The 22,288-nt window shown below is 43.7% G+C and overlaps 1 protein-coding gene across 2 annotated transcripts in view; it reads right to left on the bottom strand.

Annotated features, from left to right (window-relative positions):
- The window catches only part of cdh22 (cadherin 22), a 223,262-nt gene that overhangs the window by 146,279 nt on the left and 54,695 nt on the right, over positions 1–22,288 (bottom strand). For both annotated transcript variants that reach the window (XM_019879484.1, XM_019879485.1), the window contains exon 2: positions 11,080–11,280. The gene's annotated coding sequence lies outside the window, so the exon portion shown is untranslated. The remainder of the gene's footprint in view (positions 1–11,079; positions 11,281–22,288) is intronic.

Genomic DNA, 22,288 nt, shown 5'->3' with positions numbered 1-22,288 from the left:
CCCCCCCACACACACACACACACACCCCCGCTCAAAAGGGCTAATCATCTGTCCGAGCAACAAGAATGACTCTATGAACAGCAATTCTTTCACACTGAATAAGAAAGAACAATACTAATAATAAGACGGATAACAAAATAAACCGAAGAGGCCCCTGCCGGTGATTCATATCTTCGACAGACGTATCTGTAGGTTTCGCTCAGAGCCAAGCGGGACACCGTCGCAATCCCCCGGCTCACACGTACTGTTACGTCTCGCGGGTATTATCTTACAAAGCCCATTAAGCTACAGAAACAAAGAGGAGAGAGAGAGCGAGCGAGATATACAGGCTTGTAACTGTACTAACACACACACACAAGCAGAGAAACAAGTTTAATCTTAGTAAAGATATGCATTATCAGTATAAATCCCAGCATGTCCCGGATTACTGATATGTGCGCAGGCAGCTGTGTGCCATTAAAAACTGCAATGACAAGCTCTTGCCATGCATTTTGCGAGGAACTTCATGCAATAAATTAAGCCCTGCGCACACCAATAAAAACACAAAGTAATGACGCTATTGTTCTTTTTTTTTTTTTTCCTTTTGCACACTTGCCCAAAGCCAGATTCGAAACACCCCAGCTCACCCGCGACACAAACAAGCGCTCGAGAAAATGGATGGATGGATGGATGGATAAAAATCATTTCTTACAGGCTCCAGCAACTGTGCGACCCTAATGAGGCTAAGCGATAGGAAATGGAAAGTACTTGAAATGATGACAACTTGAAATCCTTATTCAAGACAATTTGTTAAAAAGTCGTTTGTCCCAACATTCAAAAGTGGTTTAGTAAAAACTGTCAAGTTTCACTGAAAAAATGATTTGTATTGAGTAAAAAAAAGATGATATTTAATTCAGGACCCCTTTGAATAATTGGTTTGCTTCACCCGATCGATGGAGAAATCAAGTGAAATATGTTCTTTACAATCATGACTTTCATCTGCCCCGATTCGTCAGAACACGGCATTCTGGAAATGACATCCCCGTGCCAAAGGGCTCAGGGAAGGACCGGGTGGGTCACGTGACGTTCGCAAACTGAGCCCCGAGGAAACCGTGATGCCATTTTCAGCCGACAGCAAGTGGCAAAATGGCCGTCCCTGAGATGAATAAAAATGAGTAGATTTTGCTGCCGAGTAATTCATATTTCATGGCCACGATATTAATCAGAATGCCTATTTTAGACAAATGGGGCCGCACAGAACACATTATTGTAAAGAAAGTGTTTGACTTGACTTCCCCTTTTAAAAAAAATGACTTTCCATGAAGTTAAAAATGTTAGGTTACAAAAATGAATAAGTGTGACAGATAAGTCGTTTTTTTAAAAATGTATCCAGTGTTTCATTTTTTTTTTCTTTTTTCAGCGCGACCGCAACAAGAATGCGCAGACACGAAGAGGCGTGCGAAGCTCGCAAGACGTCTGGGGCGAGCGATTATTTTTGTGCCCGCCTAAAAAGGTTGTTGGCATGGGTTGGATGGCCCCACTGTCAAAAGCGGAAAGATACCAAACAGCCAATAATTTGTGCTGGCTGCCGAGCAAAACAATAAAATGTTCGTTGATCAAATTGGGGGTGGGGACGAAAGCTTTTTGAACTTGATACCTTTTCGATCAAAGCGTCTACCGCGCCGGCAAGACAAAGCTATCAGAACTGGTTGGACTCTCATTAAAGAGGGGGCAAGTGTGGACGCCCCGCCCCCCCTCCCAATAATGGATGCCACCGAATTTGGCCCCTGCCCCATTTAACCACCGCCTCACACCCTTGGACCACACACACACCCTTGGACCACGTGCTAAAAAGTTGGCTACATGAATAGTGTTTGTCTGTTGATTGTTTTGATCATTTAAAAAAATGTTGCATTGACAACACATAGAAGCACCCATGATGAGACATTTTCTTTCCTCTTTTTTTTTCCCCTGGGTGGGGGGGGGGGGCACGCTTTGAGAAATAAGGTCATGCAGGGCAATTCTGTGCCCCGGAGTGATCTGCTGGAAAATGACTGATGATGGCTCAGTCTTGAAGCTCAAGCACGATCTGCTGTCAAGAGGCTATCAAGCACGGAAACTCATTTTTTGTCCTCTTAAATTGAGCTGCTCAATATGTTTTGAAAAAAACGGCACACACTTGCCTTTCGCGCTGCCTATCAAGTCTGCCTTTCCTAAGTGTGAGGTCTGCAATCTCTCCTTTGCGGGGGGGTGCCTTTGCACGATTCAAAGCGAAATCCAACACACTTGTGCGTGTCACGCTGCAGACAATGGGACGCCAATGTGGTCCATGCCTTCCCTCAAAAACATTTTAGAGCTGATACATACTTCAGCGCGGCCTTAAGTTCGTGCTTATATCCACTTTGGTTCCGAGCCGGCAAGTAAGTCTCGTAGTATTACAACTACAACTTTATAAAAATGCATACAAGGAACAAAAAAAAAAAAAAAAGTCAAACATTTTTACATGAATGTTTCTTTATGGATTTGGGCTTTTTTCTTTCTGACTGGACAGCTATTTTTGCCTCTAGTACTTATGACAGAGTGTTTATTATTCTTTTCCATCGGGAAGAGAAATACTATGACAAAAACTACCAGAATCTATCTATCTATCTATCTATCTATCAATCTCTCTCTCTCTCTCTCTCTCTCTTCTCTCTCTCTCTCTCTCTATATATATATATATATATATATACTGTATATATTTAGAGCTTAATAGCATAGTTGCCCAGGTAACGAAAAATGACTTCACCAGAGTCAATTTGGACTGAGTACCAACACAGACTCAAAGAAAATACACATTCTGACCACGCATTCTAGCATCCTGAATTTTTGTAACGCTGAAACAATTTTCAAATAACTGTGCGACCTTAAATTCACTTCACATTAACAATTTTAGTCTCGTCAAAAGACTAAACGGACTCTCTGGATTTTTGGGGGGTTTTTGGGGTACGAATACATTTTAATAAATTCCCAAAGTTATGCCTTAATCCCAAGCAAGATTAATCTTCTATCCTTCTACTCTTTGAGAGTGTGAGGAATAAAACTGGCATTTGTTAAGATACACTGCTTCCTCGCGAGCCGATGAGGATTACGCCGATGTCTCATGTCATCTAACGACTTTTTTCACACCCTCTTGGGTACGTGTCTGGAGCTCATTATTATTATTGAATTGTTGTTCTATTGCCAAGATTATGATTTTTTTTTTTTTTTTTTCAGCTACGGCTCCTGATGAGCAGCCATTTGTCTGTTTGGGAGCCGTGGGCATTGCGATGCGGCGCCCACAGCATACTGAATGGATGCAATCACTCAAAGAGCGGACTGACTGACCTTTGTATCTATCACCTGGCATGACGACAACCACTGAGGTGGTCAATATGTGTTTGAATGCATGCGATGCATCACATCTGACCTGCAAATGTTGACCTGATCGATGAAATGTAGCTCAAGAGTGACTTGAATGTTATAACTTATTTTATTTTAATGATTGATTGGTGCTTCTTCACCCTCGGGCTGTATGCAGACCATTTGTGTCCATCCTTTGCTTTTTTTTTTTTAATTCCTTCGAGAACGGGTGTTGCATTCCTTTAGTTTACCTCTAGATGGCACTAAATTGCACGGGTGCCGAGACAACTTGATTTATTCGCATCGCCGCCGTAGCTTTGTTTTCTTGCTGTTGGCCAAACACACTTCTGCTGTTCTCCTTCAAATATGAGATTTGTAGAAAGTCAGATTGAGTCTTCAAGGCTATTTTGGCAGGCCGAAAGCTTGATTACCTTTTGTGGTCAGCCGGGATGGGCTCCAGCAGCTTCCCTCCGCCTCCGCCCACCCCCTCCTCCATCCCCTGAGACCCTCTTCAGGATAAGCAGTGTTGAAAATGGATGGAAATGGAGAGCTTGATTATACAATGCCATTTTCCCACAGGGGTTCATCAATTTCAAGAGTAACAAAAACAAACAAACGAAAAAAATGTTGCCGGAGAGAGCGAAAAATAATAAAAGAGCCAAGCACTCGTCGCCAGTTGCTAGGCTGCGTTGTGGAGCACCTAAAGAAACGCTTCATTTAGGACAGGCATACAAAGTGCCTTGTCTCAAGCATGCTGGAGAGACTGTACACACGTCAGTACAACAATACGACGAACTTTGATGCGTTGCCAGTAAGAAGCGGTAAGCGTCTACCATGGAAAACTGCTTCTTGGAACCCATCAATTCATCAATCCATTGTCTTATTCGCTTATCCTCGCAATTGTCGCGCGTATGCTGGAGCCTCTCGACAGCAAATGTACCGTTTTGTTTGTCGTTTAATTGGTGCGAAGGTAAGGCTGGATTTGCACTCGGCATCAAGTGACACGATATGGAAAAATCTTTTGTGTTTGCGTCAAGGCAGCGAAAACATACAACCTTGAAATACATTGTACTCGCAAACTTCGCTTGTCTACTTTGGTACTTCTGGCGGAAGTTGCATCTTCTTCGTCTTTTGGTGTCCCATCCGAAGAATTGCACAGAAAATGTCATCATTCAATGCCCCACAACAACCTAAATGAGCGATTGAAAAAAAGATATAAATATGTCTACTTTTGAATTGCTCAAACAATCAGTCGCTGCCATCCAACATGCGTGAAATCAAACAACCAAGTAAACCTTTCAGCGATCACACCCACTCATATCATTGTTTTGAAGAATTTGAACATAAAGTCGCTGTCCCACTTGAATCCATCTCAGTCTGCTCGCAAAAAAAAGCAAGCTTTGGAGTGTCACCAACTCCAATGAACCAGAGCCCTAATTGCTTCGCTTTATGGGAAGTACGGATTCCGAAGAGACACGCGGTCAACTCGAGAGCGTAAGTGCAGCCGGGGAACGGGGCCATTTTACAGCACCTGTTTGTACGCCCGTCTAAAATTGGCGGCGAGATCTTTTCTATTAAGGCCGTCCGAGTGCGGGTTGTGGATGTCTGTGACAGCGACGGAGCCGCATCGTAAATCTCATTTCAGGGACACTCTTTTCCAACGAGCCTCTTCACACGGCAAAATGTCACCTCGTGCCGCCGGTAGATAAACAGATGAGGAGGAGGGGAGGGAAATCTCCGGCTTCTCTGTCAAATTGAGTGCAACTCATATTCATGAGCGTTAAAGCTCCCATTGGCAAGCAGCGATCGCATTTACCAGCATAGAGCACAGCGGCTCTGCTTATTAAAGTCACGCCGGCTCGCTTGCACAGACGCGTGCGGAACATCTGATAAGAGCCAAGACACTGATATCATAATCACCTCCTTCTCACCTTGCCTTAATCCCTTAATTTCAATCTCCCGCACACGGAAAATCCCCTTGAGACCGACGGCGAACAATGCGTGTTCCGTTGCATTTTAAGGCAACAATATGTCAAAATTTGGACCGCCGCGTATCGTTGGCACTCCCGCCGCCATGCAGATTTTTTGGAGATCCTTTCTTCTGACTTCATCTCAAACGTGAGTTCATCTCACAACCTGAAAGGCAGCAATGAGGAGGACTACTGAACAAGATGCAGTGTGATTAACAGCAAGGGGAAGAGGCAGAGAAGGTCCCCTACCTTACTGAAGACCGCAGTAATATTCGTAAATCTCACAGAGCGGAGAGAGTCCCTAATATATCCCCCACGATGACGTTAAAAGTCGACTCAAAGATCTTGATCGTTACTTTGGTGACAAAGCTTCACCGGCCAGGACATTTCAAGTGCGATGTTTTTGGCTAGCACCAAGAATTAGCATTCCCACTTGTGTGCGGTGGCTTGCAAATACACTGCCGCAGATTCAAATCATTTCCAATTATTGAACTGATGATTTAGTTAGTGCGGCTAGCATCTGACCGCGCGTGTGTCACTTTCACTTTCTTCATCTTGTTGGGCGTTACATATTCATCCGACATCAGCTGCCGACTAAATTATTCATGAGTGAAAAACTAATGCGCAATTAAAAAGTTTGTGCCCTCTGCGTTTCCGAATACATTGTCCGAGAGTTATACAAACAAATACGTCAGTGGATTTGTACTGCTGGGCTAATGTCAGATAGTTCACTAGTCAGTCAGTTAGTTAGCGAGACAAAAATAGCAAGGTAGCACTTCATACGCAACACTCTCTGTGTCTGTGGAGCCGAAATATCAGCCGACAGTTGCGCGGGCAACTTCACAAGCATTCAAGTTGGCTGTTGCTCGAAAGGGGCTCGGCATCTTTGTCCTGCCCAACTCATCATGTCATCGGTGGAAAACACAGTGCGGGGTTATTATAGCAGGTACTGCAAGTTATGTTTAATTTCACACTTGACGAGTTGACAAGCGCTCCAGAGAATCAGCTATTTCCATATCGGTCATTAAATAGTGCATTTTGCATAATATGTCGCCTTTAAATGACCATTAATATCTGTAGGGAGCACATAGTGGGGGGTGGGGGGTGTGGAGGAGTAATCTTGACTGTTGCTTATAAAAAAAAAAAAAAAACGGATGACCTGCCCCACCTTGGCAGCCTTCACACCTTCCGAGTTGGCAGCCATGCAGAAACGCGGCGCACCACAACATGAGCTCTACGGCAAAGTTAGTGCGGACCTCCTCCCGGGAGGATGAGGAGACTCTGTGAACCATGACGTCCGGGTGAACAAGTGGCTGTTTACAAAGCAGCTGGTCTTCCATGTCCAGCGCGGAGAGGTCTAAAACCAAGTCATGCGCAGCCGAGCCCACCGGGCAGCTGAGGCCGAATATGGGCGCTCATTCCCAGAGATGAAGCGACACTTCCCGCCTCGAGGAAATGCACATCCGTGGAAATGCAGACGAAGGAAGTACGTGACAACGGAGCGTTAAATGAGCAACAGTGGCAATCAATAAGATCCAACGTGCTCTTCCGAGTACTTACTCAAAAGCGCGCGCACATATTAAAATGATCCAAGTATGATTCAGGGCCACACAACTCCACCAGTTTTTTCCTGTCACATGTGCTCATGTTGTCTCTCTCACAACTTGGTGAAGTTCCAAAGCCACTTTCAAGTGACAGCCAGAGTCTGGCCACGGGAGCACTTCCTATGATGCAGCAACAACCACATTCCCCCACGATTTATGTACTACAATAATGAATCTTTGGTCGACTATCTATGCCAGCGACGTATCGTGACAGGTGGAAGACACAAGCTCTGCATCCGCCCATTGCCATCCACACAACAGATGTTGAAAAGTCTCTTTTGCAAGGTAGTTCTGAAGAAATCCGATATTCGGTCTTGAAGAACTCGGTTCAGTGAAATTGCCCTTGGATGATTGAATGGACGGCTCAGATTGCGTGTGTTGTGAACTCTGCGCTGATGGTTGAAGCCTGATACGAGCGAGCGCTTAGCAACAGATTTCGCAGCATCACGCGCAGGACAGATGGACTCGGCAGCTGTCTCATCCTTGTCGCTGTCGCGTCGTGTTGTTCTTTTTTGTTGTTGTTGGCATACAGTAGTTGGGATTACGCAACGGTGTCACTCACATGCTGTTCAACTGTGCACCGGGGCGGGTTTAAAGCCGCTTTGAAAATGCGAATGTATCATCATGTCATTAGCATTACATCAAAGCGCGATTGCAGTGTCAGCGATGAATACGAGACATATGGCGGGAAATTGTTATCTTTCATTTGCACGTGCATCTCAAAGCGTGTGACCTTTAGCCCGGGCACGAGGCGAACACAAGGGTGCCTCATTTAAGCGTTTGGAAGCTTCTAAATGTGCAGATGTAATACGGTATGTAGCATATAACTGATGTAGCAGCATCAACTGTCTGTACGCTATTTAAAAAAAATTTGGGGGGGGTTAGCTAGTTAGACCATCTCATTTAAGTTGAAATACTAATCAGCATTCTTTGCAGAGCATAAAGAATATATGCTTGTGAGTATTGTTATACGCTCTTTCTGCATGTGTTGTTACTGTTTAAGTTAAAATATACACTTTTTAAAGTTTCATAATTACCACATTCATGCTAGCTTCAAGAGCTCAGGTATGGTATTTTGCGTTAGCATTTAGCCAGTAGACTTGTTATAAGGTAAGGTTATGTGGTGTGGCTCAATACCAGTGTAACTTTCTTAGTTTCACTTTTGGATTTAAAGTAAACTTAAAGTGAGTGGGCAATAAAGAGTTTGGAGCAAGCATTTGGCATCTGCTAAACTGCTGCTTGTTGTTACGTCGCCTGCCGCCATTGCTCGACCTCATGACTGTTGATTTTGTTTGGAACTCATTTTTGTTCGCAATTAATGACAAAAAATTAATTAAATAAAATTGATATACGATACCACGTATCACCCAAAACTCATAAGTTCGATAACTTGTTCGTCGAAGTACCTCCAACTGTTGTTGTTTGTTACTTCGCCTGCCGCCATTGCTCGACCTCATGACTGTTGATTTTGTTTGGAACTCATTTTTGTTCGCAATAATGACAAAAAATAAATAAAATTGATATACGATGCCACATATCACCCAAAACTCATAAGTTCGATAACTTGTTCGTCGAAGTACCTCCGTAATTGCGTTCATGTCGTCTTTTAGCATTTCTAGCCTAGCGTCGGCTGAATTCCGTGCGCATACTTCTTAGTTGGCGTCTTCCTTTGGCTGTTTCTCCGCCCATCTCGTTTGAGTTTTATTTTGTATGATTCCGCGCTTTCATTTGCCTCCGTCTTTTGTCTTTGTTGTTTTTCGTTCGTCGTCCCAAATTCGATTTAGCTGTACTATCGCCAGAACAGTGGGCACCAACCTGTTTTTTCCGCCGCAGTCTGTTTCATGGTCCGACTGACCTTTTTTTTCTTTTTTCCTTTTTCTTAAATAAATCTGTGCGGCTTGGTACGGAGGGTACCAGTCCACGGTCTGGTGGTTGGAGACCACTGCTCCAGAACACGCCATTTTTTTTTCTTCTGTTATTATTGTTGTTTCAACATTAATTGCACTTCCGCTGCCACCTTCCTATCAGTTTAACAGATCATGCACTTCACTGAAAGACAGGAAAGGCAAAAACTGCTGTGAAAACAACACAGAAGAAGTCATTCTACAACCTGCTGCTGCCACATGGATCAAAAGTGTCAAACTGATAATCGCTGTTTAGTCGGGGTGTGCAGCTCTCCAATAAAAGACAATTCAATATGGTTTGCCATTCATGGAGTGCGATACGATTCAAGGACTTGACATTTTGGGTTGGTTGGGGGGGGGGGTGGTCTTGCGGTGTCCCACCCGGTTCACCGCTGTATCCGCCCTCTTTATTGCCGCGCCACTGTCGTCTGTCAGTGGCCCCCCTGGCTCTAATCGCACACTATCGCGCCACCGCCTTTCCTTTAACGTGGCATTGATGTTGCAGCTTGGTAAACGGTAATCAATGTCTTCACAACTGTGGGCTGCTTTAAATGATTTTTTTCCCTCCCTCCCTCTGTTTTCTCTCTCAGGAGAGCCGCATCTGCCTGTATTACTGGCAAGGACATAAATCTGTCGACTCTCTGTGAGCAGACTTACAAAGTACATCGAATTAAACTTGTGGACAAGTAGCTTAATACTATCATAAGTGCTGTAGGAAAGTGAGATTCCTGCTGCGTGGGCCTTTGATTTATGGGCATGAGAGATACTGCCTTCCTTGGAATTGGCAGCATCTTAAAGGATTTTTTTTTTTTTTTTAGTGACATAAATTACAATCGGCCCTTTCTGCCATCTGGGTTACTGCTCCATGGCATCCTAATAATGTACACGCTGCTTAAACAATGGGTCTATAAGACCAGCGAGTTAGGAGCCTATCAGACCAGATACCTGACAATGCGTTCAAACAATTGACGTAATACTTCCACTTACTTTAGACGTACTCATGTAATTGTGTACCCTCATCCCAGGCAAAGTCACCTTCATTATTTCATAGAAAAATCATACAAAACAATCAGAGCACAACGTGGGGATTTGAGCTCGACTTCGACTTGGGACAGGAGCCAATAAAATGGATATAATGTATTAAAAATAACATTCTAACACCGTCGTTTGCCCTAATTTTAAGGTGATTATGTTTTTTGTTACTTGTTGTTTTTTTTGTACGTCTTTGCTGAGACTAACTTGCCAAGAAACCATTGAAACAAGGTTCAATAAAAGGTCACGGTCTTCCACCGCTGACGGATTCCCACACCTAATTGGAGAGTTAGAGCCATCGATCACCTCCATATGGGGACATTTCTCTCCCTTTTTTTTCCCTGTAGAGCACTTGGCTCATCTTAAGTACAGAGCGCGAACACACACACACACACACACACACACACACACACACACACATACATACAATACTGTAGAGGGCACATTTGACCCCCACTTGAAGAGTGCATGCACCCCGATGGAGTACATGAACATTTTTAACCTTTGCCAAGGTCACAAGTCGTAAGAGTCAAAAGAAGCAAGTCACCCACTGGAATGAGTGGCCTCCAGTGTGTACATGTCATCCAGCGCAGCGAGGAGCCACTCCATGCCAAAGGTGGAAAATAAAAAGAGAAGCAGCCACGACTGCGGCATAAAATACTTCCCGTGCTAATCAAACATGACATTAGCGGCGCATTAACTTGCAACACGCGACTAATGACGCTCACTCATGTGCGCGCCGCTTGCAGCGCAGCAACGTGACAGCTTTGCTTTCCTGTTTGTTTTCCGCCAGGGCGATTTTTTTTTTTTTTTTTTTTTGATGAAACAGCAGCCAGTTGCACGTGAAGGCGGGGACTTTTGCCAGTCTGTCGCCGTTTGCTCCGCGGCTTTTGGCCGCCGTGGTCGGAGGAGCGCTCGGCGGCGAGCGTCCAAGTTGCCCGAGCAAAACGCATCCCCTGCTGGGCTGCATCAAGTGGCTGCAACGCGCACTTGAGCTCCTCGCGGTGTGCGAGGGAGACACGGAAGACGCTTGCTGGTGTTCATATTTGCCATCCCTTGACACCGCGAGTCTCACTTCGCGACATCTCAACGCACGCGAGCTGCGGTGAAGCCCAAGTGGCAACAAGTGACGAACATGTTCCGCGCGCCTTCCGCACGCAAACGCGCACGCCAGATCGTCGCGCGCGCATCCCCAAAGTGCTTGCTTACCTTTGCGTCCGACTCGGAACCGGGCTGTGCGTGCCCCTCTTCTGTGAGGGGGGTGGCGAATATGTACGATATCCCGTGTGCTGGCGGGCTTCAGAGTCGCCCGCGTGCGTCCCCTCCTGTCTTCGCATCCACGCACGCCGCGCGTCTGGGGCAGGACGAGGCAAGCCTCTCTCGGCCCGGAGAGATTTGAGAGAAAAGCCCCTGGTGGTGATGGAGGGAGATGCATAAGAAGGAGGGAGAGAGAAACAGACAGAGAGGGAGGGTGGGAGGGAGGGAGGGAGAGAGAGAATCATGCGTTTGTCATCATTAATGATTATACTGTGCATCTATTTTTTTTTCGTTTACACGTGCAGTGTGTCCCAACGTTTGTTGATCCAAGTCAGCCGTTTTCCATTCGAAATGTGTCCCAGCACCCAACCAAAGTGTCACAAAATATTGGAAAATTGAATGACCTCATCTCATAATGATGCACTGCGTGGTTGATACCGTATAAGGCAAGTGCGATTTGCAATGAAATTCAAGACCAACTTCCCAATCTGGTCCTTGGAGTGCCGACTCAAAGCACATCAGTGCTCTGTTGCTTCCACTGTCATGATTGCGCGATGTAACCGCGAGAGTCGTGATGTATTTTTTTAAAAGAGAATAATTTTTTTGTTTGAAATCATTTACAATCATAAAAGCCTACCGTGTTAATGTGTTGAGATTTTTGAAAGATTCATTTAAGACCATTTTAATGCTAATCAAGGCCTCGCTTTTAGAAAAAATTGATTCAAAAGCTTTTTAACTGCACTCAGATCAAGTGTATTTCTAAAGCACTTTAAAACAACCTCAGCAGTATACAAAGTGCGGTACACGGAGCAAACATTATTCATCCAGCAACAAAAAATAAAACAATACATTAACAAACAGCAGAAAGGACAAAAACCGTCAAATTAAAAATCAAGTCTCATGCTGAGTCAAAAGCCTCCGCTTAGTTCTCGGTACCTCTAATAGTGTTCGGTTTGCAGACCTGGGGCACCGGGTAGGTGCGTAGGGGCGGAGGAGCTCAGAGAGGTAAGATGGGGCGAGGCCATTTAAAGGTTTGGAAACAAATAACAGAATCTTCAAAAGAACTCGAAGATTTATCGGGAGCCAGAGAAGGAGTGATGCGCTCCCTCTTACGAGTCCCAGCCAAGAGGCGAGCAGCAGCATTTTGGACCAACTGGAGACGCTTTATGGAGGATTGACTGACTCTAAAGTAAAGTGCATTACAGTCATCCAGCCGAGGTGTGACGAAGGCACGAATGACTGTTTCAAAGGAGAGGCTTAACTTAAGCCAGCTGCCTAAGATGAAAGAAGCTGGAGTTCATCACGGCACCAATTTGCCATGTGTAATCCGGTCCCGTTTATTTCAACACAAAGCTGAGATTCTCCCAGGAAGCCATGACTGATTGTTGAATGAATGGCAACAGGTGGATGCATTGTACCTTCTGTCATCTAACTGAAGCAAACTTGTTGCTGCCATAGAAAGATGAACAAAGATATTTTTGGAATCAGTCAAGAATAATTTCTGGAAAAATGACGTGAAATGGATCGATTTTTTCCGTGACACATTGCACGATAGTTACTGGAGCATTTGCGGTTACATGATTAAACAGCTTCAATGTAATTATTTTAATTGCGTACAATTAAGCATTCTCAGTTTTTTTCTCATTCTCAGAGAGTGTGCAATGCATTATTTTTTGGTGCCATCGCTCAACTATCATTTGGTTTATTTAAAAAAGAAACATGTTACTTATAGTTTTTTTTGTTTGTTCGTTTGTTTAGGTTTTTTTCTTTTCTTCAAGACAGCCATATTTGAAAGTGGCACGGACAAGTGCGCGACGAATACCACAACGGCGGTTCAGGAAACCATATATGAGCAAACTGGACCGTGCAGTATTGAAGCTTTCCACATGATTCCTTTTTTTTTTTCCTGTTGGAGTGTGGGAGAAGGTGAGAGTGGTGAGTGCGCTTGCTGCTTTGAAGTGGATGCACTGCTAATCAGAGAGAGTGTGTGTGTGTGTGTGTGTGTGTGTGTGTGTGTGTGTGTGTGTGTGTGTGTGTGTGTGTGTGTATGGAACGACAATCTATTGGAAGGTGAGAGCGACACAAAAGGCAGAGTAGTTTATGCAGTGCCATCACAAGCATCTCTCTGGTGCTTCAGTCAGAGGGTTGAAAGCTGAAAAAAAAGTGATGTAGCAATAGAAACTTCAAAGGCGAGGATGGACTTTTGGGTTTTGTCTACATCCATCCATCCATCCATCCATCTATTTTCAATATCGCTTATCAAGTTCAAGGTCATCAGGTGCCGGCGGTCGCAAAAATTTGCAATATGATCTTTAATTAAAAATATCGATGGACAGTCTGGCAGAGTATCAAACGAATGAGCCGAGAGTGACCTGATGTTGTGATGTTTGCCGAAGTCACCGTTTTACATTTGGAGTCGCCCAAGCCGGAAATGCATTTTTAGGCAAGCTGCTCATATGAATTCAAAAGCTCCCGCGACTGACACTTAGCAGACACCTTGGCAAAGACATGCTATTTTCTTTCTTTGGAAGTGAAAGTCAGAATACGCGGAATCGTCCTCATGTTAAGGCCCAAATAAAGTTGAGCTGCAGTGTTATTGGATGCACAGATTTGCGTTAGCTAACATTTCGGGATAACGGGAACATAAAGTCGCAGTGCGTCTTTGGCCCCACCTTGTGGCATCCAAGGATATTTCCAAAAGAGCACAAAGAGAAGATTCTGGCCTAAATCAACACGACATCACACAGAGCGGCGAGGACGCAACTGCCACAACGCGTTCTAATTGCGGCATAACGATGGCGACAGCAGCTTTGTGGCCCGGTGCCCACAATCGCTAAGCGCAGCCAGTCCTGACCATTAAAAAAAAAAAAAAAAAAAAAAAGCTGATCTTAAATCAGCAACCAGGACGTCTCATTTGCAAACAGCCACGCGTTAACGTCAGGCGCTAAATCAGGCAAGTGGGCAGCTCCAAGCCAATGCAGAAGCAGAGCGGCGGCTCATATCCAGCCTGACGACCTGAAAAAAACGCTTCTCCACCCTCAATGGCCTGGACAGAAAAAGTTCTTGGTGAGGCGTCAAAAGGACAATTTGCTCGCTGTGTACCGCAAGGTTCAGCTTGTTCCGGCGGCAAGTGAATTACCTGAAAATCATCAAGTCAAGTCAAGACATGACATTCACGCGTCGCTCACGATGCGTAATTGAAGTCATTTCCACGGAAAAGTGCTCTCTGTGGCACAAGCCGATTTTGTCGAAATGTTGGGCTCCAGCTGTAATTGAAATGTCATCATTTCACAAGCGTCAGCCCTTCACTACCACCGAACGATCTCAAGGTCCTTTTGATGTGCTGTTGCTCAGAAGTGTTTTGGTTGCGTTTGCATGATTAAACATCTAGTCTTCATTGACTCAAACCGGACTTCATTTTGGATTATTTTAGGATGTCCGCAGTAGAGGGGGTGGACACTTTTCAGAACGTCTGCATTTGGAATACTTTGCGTAGCTTAAAAATTTTCACTAAAGACACTTTCAGGTGAAACCAGCCAACGGTGATCAAAAAAGAAACAATCAAACCGAGCCAAACTGACCCAGCCACTTTCTGAAGTATTTTCGGTCTTGCACCGTCAGCGTGTTCATGTCGGGCACATGGCGAGGAAAAAGCTTTTCTGATCGCACGAGAGTCTCGTATCCTGGAGCTGGATCACAGTCCCACAGCAGGGGATGCAAAGTGCCGCGACTTGATAATCTCCACTGATGTGGCGGTTTCTCCTTTCAAGGCGCTCGCGGTCGCCTTCAAAGACGAGCTGTCAGTTGGAACTATGTTCAGACTCCCTGCCACTGCACATCTATTCATTCATTACAACATTCTGGATCGAAAACTAGTCGGGTCTCCTGGCGAGAGGAGATCAGAGGATCTTGTGAAGATGTTCAGAAGAAAAAAAAAAAAAAAGAACTAAAAACATGGCACAACATTAAATGCGAGATGTGAAGTTAAAAGTTCAAAATATCAAGAAGGACAGCGTTCGATTGTCGGATCAAAAATTGTCACAAAACCAACACGAGTCATTCGTTCTTCCGTTTTGTCCACCAATTATATCCAACACCAGTTTTTCCGGCTCTTGGCCACCGATCCGTCTTTTCGACGAATACCCCCTTCAAGAAGCATTTCCAATCAATCCGCAATCCATACGCTCACACCTGCCAATCCATCCGTCTTTGTCGACCAAAAACGACACTAAAGACTAAACTCAGTGACAAAACCGAGCAACGTCATTTTCAGAATCCGCAGCGTACCAAATGAGGTTGTAAAAGTCAATTGTTCTCAACTCTCAGGCCTTTAACACATTCAATGCCAGCCGTGTTCAGAACCTTCTTTATCCTATCATGTGAATTAAAAAAAAAAAAAATCAAGTCATAAAGACGTACTTCGGATAGAACCAAACTGAAATCGTGAGCACAAGATTGTGATCTGAATTATGCATGAATTTTGTGAATCGTTCCACCCCCAATAAATATATCAATTGATCAACACATCCATCCATATTGAAAAAAAAAAATTGTGGAATTTACTTGAACTTTATGGTGGTTGGCCAAAAGAAAATCATCTGTATCCGGATACATTTCTATTCGTAGATGTATCGCTTACTTTAAAAAAAATAATAAATAAAGAAATAGCTGCATCCAGGTGATTTGATTTATATAATTTTATATAAATCAAATTCAATAAATTCAACAAAAACTTTTTTTTTTTTTCTCAGTGCATGAATCATCCATCAATGGATCAGATTCACCAGTCCATCCACCAGCACGTGCATGCATCCTTCTTGTCCTTCAACGCATCTCGCTCGCACACTAATGCACACTTTATCTCCGGTCACACATTTTTACCGCCAGTCTCTTATTGATCTTCCCAAAAAGGTTTTCGAGGCTCTGCATTAGAACGCACAAAGTGCTGTCAGATCAAAGGCCCACGATGTGACCGTGGTCCAAATTTACACACCCTTTCTGCCTACCAGCCTATCAAGAAGAAGTTAATGTGTTCAAGAGCGCAGCTAGAAATTTTTTCGGTGGGGGGTGGCCAAGTGTGACAAAACACCTCGCTGAGGGAAGTCCAGATGTGGCTGTGACGGTGCGTGTGCGCGTGTGTCATTCTTTATCATACCAGCCACAGTCGGGGTTTCAGGAAATCACACCTCTCCAGAACGGTGCTCGTCAACACACTTCCTCATCAAGCAGGAGCAAGTCCAAGTGAAAAGCGACGCCATGCTGAGATGATTTGATGAGATGATTCCTTTTTTCTTTTCTTTTGTGCGCTATTTCCCGATTCATGAGCTAACAGCCATTCAGAGTGATCACACACGGTCGACGCCATTTTGCAAACTGCCGTCAATGGCTCATTCATTCAAATCATATCGAAAGAGCACAATCACACAAAAAATCTCAATTTTTCACAATTTCGAAACGTTGCTTTTTACTTCCGTTTGGTCCTGCTTTGTGTTATGAGTGTAAGTGCACAATTGTTTTTTTTTTTTTTGTGTGCATTTTATTTCATGAAACGATTACAGTGGATGGTATGATAATTAATAACTTCTCAACCGTGTTTACATTATGGCATAAAATTATTCATTTGGATTTATTTTGTCTGGACAATATGGTTTTTTTTTGTTGTTTTTTTTTTGTTTTGTTTTTTTTTAATTCAAGACAGATTCATTTCATCTTTGCATTGTATTTCGATACGCAGTTGACATGATTAACTTGCGGCAGAGGATCAATGAGTCTAAGAACCAAGCATCCATGTGAAAATGGCAGAAGACTCTCACACATCAAAAATTTCCCCCAATTATGGGGGTACCTAGAGAGTGACGAGGGGTGACCATGGCCACCCTTGCCCACCACGTAGCTCTGCCCATGGGAAAGCTTGTTTTATACATATTTATCATGTATCTGTTTGTGACTCAGACACATTTTATTTCTTAATATACATGAAAAAAATTAACATTTTTATGATTAATATTCATGTCTTTTAATATCTTTTGATCCATTATTCTTATGTAGCTTTTTTTCCCAACTTCTCTATTTTTACAGTGTTGCAGCGTTTCCTTATTGTTTGTGAAGTTGTGAAATGTACAGCTGTGCAAAATGCAAGTTTTTTTTTTGGTTTGTTTTTTTGTTTTGCATACTTGTCAGTTCACCATTCGACAGCACAAGGCCACGACTTTTTGGCCTCAATATGCAAAATGTTGCTGAATCACTGCTGTTTTCGGACCGCAACAGAAGAGCTCACCCAGTGTATTAGTTTGACCCTGAATGATGGTTTTCTATTCAGGCAGTTATCCCAGTAATTTAAATAGAACCAGCCAAAGCTCAAAAATAGTACTGACATTCCTTTCAGTATATGCAGAAATGTGAAACAATTGGCAATAGGGTATTGAGTGAGATGTGCGTTAAGTTTTGAGCCCCCCCCCGCAACCCCTTTCAATAGTAGTGCAGCAGCTGAGGTTGATCCCTTCTGACCTCACACTTGATGCCACGCGGCCACGTGCACCTCAGATTGGACGCCAGGTCACAACAAAATTGGGATTGACAAGCACGCTGGCGCTCTCCACCTTGACGCACCTCAGACGGCAATCAGTCATTCCCGAGTTTGCTGCCGCGCCGCGCTCTGACAGAAGCGGGGAAAGCGGGATGGATTGACTGAAGGGGAGATGGAGTGCTTCTTATTAAAAATATTGTAGAGCACTGACTCGACCGATATACTGCAGACATGTCAGCAGCGGCACGTTGGCAACGCTTGGGACTTTCCTCCTGAAGGGTGGATGGAATTACTTTCATTTGTAGTCCAGTTGCAACAAGTTCTTGTAATGACGGCGTTGGTAACAAGAAAATGCTTACAATATCTCTGTTATTTATTACAAAGGAGAATTTGAAATTTGGGACAGATTTTAGCTATATGGGACGGTTTACCCCCACTAGCCCATGCACTGAAAAAAAAAGCTTTTTTTTTTCGTTTTAAGTCGACTAAATCTACTTTAAAAATGTAATTATTCTAAATATCGATGATTCTATTGTGTGCAGCCATAAAATTAAGTCAATTCAACACTCCATTTTGTTTCAGTTGTTGTGGGAAGAGCGGCCTCCTCTTTCCCGCGTGTTCGTTGAATTTCGGACGAGGAGAATGTTGGTAATCCAAATAAAGGCTGGAGGCGATGTACAGTTACTTCGAAGGGTTTTAATTTATTTTCTGCAGTTTACGAATCGATTCGGGCTCCTGAGGGGTCCAGATTTGAATCAGGAAGCGTAGAAGAAACACATTCATGAGATTATATAGAGACAATATGATAATGAGAGGCGGTTAGGTACGCCTCTCATGCAAATCCCGGAAACAAAGAAAGTAACATGACATCTGACCCGGTGTGGCTGGAAGAAGGTGGGAGTGGTGAGGTGAGACCAGACCACCACTACCCACCATTTGGTGTGATGGCAAGTTCCAGAACCCCCGCTGTGCATACATCCTGAGATAAGAGGTCTTCCCAGGGGGGCTTAACAGCGATCAGGGACCGACCCAAGGTGCGGGGGAACAACGGAAGAGACACTTGGGGGGGCCGTTAATCAACCAAGGAGGAAGAAGATAAACTTTAACACCACATATGTTGTTTTAAGTGTGCAAACAAATGTTCAGGAAAGAGACTGAGATCAATAGTACTCATAGCAAAGCGCAGTCCCTCAATAGCTGCAACACAGATACTTGAGATAATAGTTCCTCTTTTGATGTTGACATGTCCTCTGGAGGGGTCATAAAAGTAGTGGGGGTGAGGGGGCACCAAAGGTGATTGTAATCACAGTAAGCAGGAAATACCTTCAACAGCATTCTACATTGTTTCTTTCAAATCCAGCTAACAGAGAGGAATCATATCTTAACACAGTGCATGAACTTTTGTTGTATAAAAAAACTGACCTGGTCACATTTCTGCGATGTTTATGGGAACTATGACCACAAGCTACAACGTAGCGGTGTGCAATGCCAAGATACAACCAATCGACGTCAAAGTTCAGAATCGATTTTCATGATTTTCAAAAAGCAAAGGTGAAGCTACCACTTCTCTCCAGCAGAGGGCAGCGCGGAGTCAATTTGTTGTGGTGAGTCAACTGCCTCGAAGCGTTCAGCAGAGTCACATGACGTCATGTGAATGAGCAGAGAGGGATTGATTTATCTGGCTGCATTGATGGAAGTCCTTGATTCAATTTGTGTACCGTTTCTGGTTTATATTGTTCAGAATTATTTTAAAATGTTATTAAAAAACAATGTATTAATTGGGGAAAATACCAAAAACCGTAATGTTGAATCGCAAATCGCAGTATAATCAATAATCGTGATGTAAATCTAATCGTCACACAAGTTTTGAGATTTCCAATCGAATCGGGAGGTAATTGAATCGTCCCACCCGGACCACACCGTGTGTAGAATACCCGCAGGAAGATCAAATACTTGCATCGCATATTTGATTTCTTACCTTTGAAAATGGATGTTATGCTTCGGGCCCCTCGGGGAGTGACCAGCTCCTATCTTGGACGTAAAAAAAACTGGACTAAAAATTACATTTGCATGAAATCATATACGAGAGGGAGGGCGGACGTAAAGTGATGGCGAGGCGCTTTTCACATCTCACCGACGACTCGTCACGCTCCAGTATTATACAGCAATTACAGACAAGGCTCACCTCTATGGACTTCGTTTGTTAACTGTAATACTCTCAACGTAGTGATTAATTTGATTTTCGCAGGCTTGAAGCTGCAGGCTCGGCTCCATAACGCATTTGAGAAAAAGAAAATGGACTTCAAAGGAGGCAAAGTGATGCCAGTGGCCTCTTTTTCATTTATTTTTTTCTTGGGCGGGTATGACTGAAACCAGTGCATTTGGTGTGAAGGGGGGGGGGGGGGGGGGGGGGGGGGGGTCAGTATGAAATTCACATCCAACAAAAACGATAAGCACTTGATAAACACTTTCGCACAAATACAAACACATGTGCCAAGTGTGGCTTTAAGTATATGCTGATTATGTACGGAGTCATTTTAAGCCAAGTGTGTTATTAAAGTTGTTTGTAGCTCTATTAAACCGCCCCCACCCCCCACCCGACCACCACGCGCACATACACTAAAACTGGCATGTTATGGCATTAATGTTGATGAAGGTGATTCGCAATCTGCTGACTGGGCGAGATGGGGAACAGATCAATGGGGAATGTATGTCGTGGAAGTAAATGCAGTCGTTAAATCTCACTCCTTTCGATGTCTGGGACCAGGCTGACCAACAATTGCATCCTTTGTTATCAGGGGAAACGCGAATACTGTACTTTTACTTTTTTTTTTTTTTTGGCGCCCAAAGTGGAAATTGCGTCATCATATATATTTATGTCGATACCCGCAACTGAGTTGGCCCACAACATAATTCTAAGTCTTTAAACGTGTCTCGAAATTATCTTCAAACATGCAAAATGTATTTAGAAACAAATTTCTGAATTTATTTGATAGGGTCCTTAAGTAAAAGGGTTAAATCTGTACTTTAGCGAAGCATTCTTCCCTCCCTTCCCCCACACCAGTATTTGTACAGAGTGAGTGCCTCTGCCACGTCTGCTCGTTTCAGGGTTCATTTTTGCATGACTCGGCAGCGGTGGCTCAGTGAAGCCGCACATCGGAGTGCTGCGACTTCCACCTTCGGCGAGAGCGTGGCGTAGCATTCTTATCAACTCCCCGCCCTCATTGGCAATAAATTGGAAGCGGTGGAGAAGATGTCGGGTGGACTGGATGGCGCAGATGGCAGTGGCAGCCTCGACTTTATCAAACAAAGCTGAGTGTTGTTGGGGCCACGGCAACAAGGTTATTACGACGGAATGAAAAGTTGAAAATAGCTTTTCGTAAAAAAAATAAAATAAAAAAATAATTTAAAAAAAACTTGTATTTCATTGGTGGATGGTTATTTTTAAAATGTCTTGAAAATATTTCACAACAAAATACCTTTGACGTGGTGTTTGTTCATCTTGCTCACAAGAAATAAAATTTAAAAAAAATCAAGCTAAGCCCCATACTAAAACTAATAAAAGGTAAGCTAACATGAATCATAAAAACTAACAAACCACCCCCCCCAAAAAAAAAAATCCTTCCTGAATCAATATCTCTACAATCCACTGCAACTGTTTAACTTTGCAATGAGTGCATGCGGCTTCTTTGAAATTTGAAATCTTTTCAAAGGCCGATATTTGATACAACTTAATGGTCACTCGCGGCACACGCTGCATGTGCCTGAAAGAGATCACAGGCCTTTTTTTCATGTTCTTTCACATCTCTGTGTTTGATTAGTACTTTCTCGGCTCAAGTCTTGAGGGCTGCGGCGGCCACATCAAGACCATCTTGATCAAACGCGCAGAAATGGACTCCGCTACATGCGCGTGCCTGATAATGTCTTAAGTACTACACACACGTCCTGTGATTTGTTTTAATACATGCTATGAAAAAAAAAACAAAAAAAAAAAAACAAAGTCTTTTAGCCAATGCGCACATGTATTTGGATTCTCTTCCGTAGCCTATAAGAAAACGCTGCAATGTAAAAGTCTTGATGAACGCCGGACAGATTTCAGCCGATGCATCGAAAAAAAAAAAAAGTGATGAAAATTCAGCAGCTCGTCAGCCTCCAAGCGTTATGAATCCCCCTTCAGCCAGAGTCATATTCTTAAAGAAAATGAATTCTGCTGACTGATTTGCTTGTGTTATCGCCTCATCGTATGCCACAGCCGCACTCGCTCGGATGGAACTGGGAGAGACGAAACTATCGATTGAGGGCTCGTCACCGGGTGGCCAAAAGATACATTTAAAGGCGTTTCCCAACTTCGCGATGACAACAACCCGATCGTCACAGCCGACCATGAGTAATATTTGAATAGCTTTGAATCGGTGGTTTGCTTTTTTTTTGTTCATCTATCTATCCATTCGATAGATTACGCTGCAGTAAAGTAAATACAATCGATTGTATCGGTCATATCTTTGAAATGGATTTTTAAAAGTTTGCATGTTCTCCACGGGCCAGCGTGGGTTTTCTCCGGGTACTCCGATTTCCTCCCAGATTCCAAAAACATGCATGGCAGGCTGATTGCACACCCCGCATTTTCCCAAGGGA

This window comes from Hippocampus comes, unplaced genomic scaffold, assembly GCF_001891065.2.
Source record: "Hippocampus comes isolate QL1 unplaced genomic scaffold, H_comes_QL1_v1.1 scaffold44, whole genome shotgun sequence".
In the NCBI taxonomy this organism is placed as follows: domain Eukaryota; kingdom Metazoa; phylum Chordata; class Actinopteri; order Syngnathiformes; family Syngnathidae; genus Hippocampus; species Hippocampus comes.
This window is presented reverse-complemented; position numbering and strand designations above follow the sequence as displayed.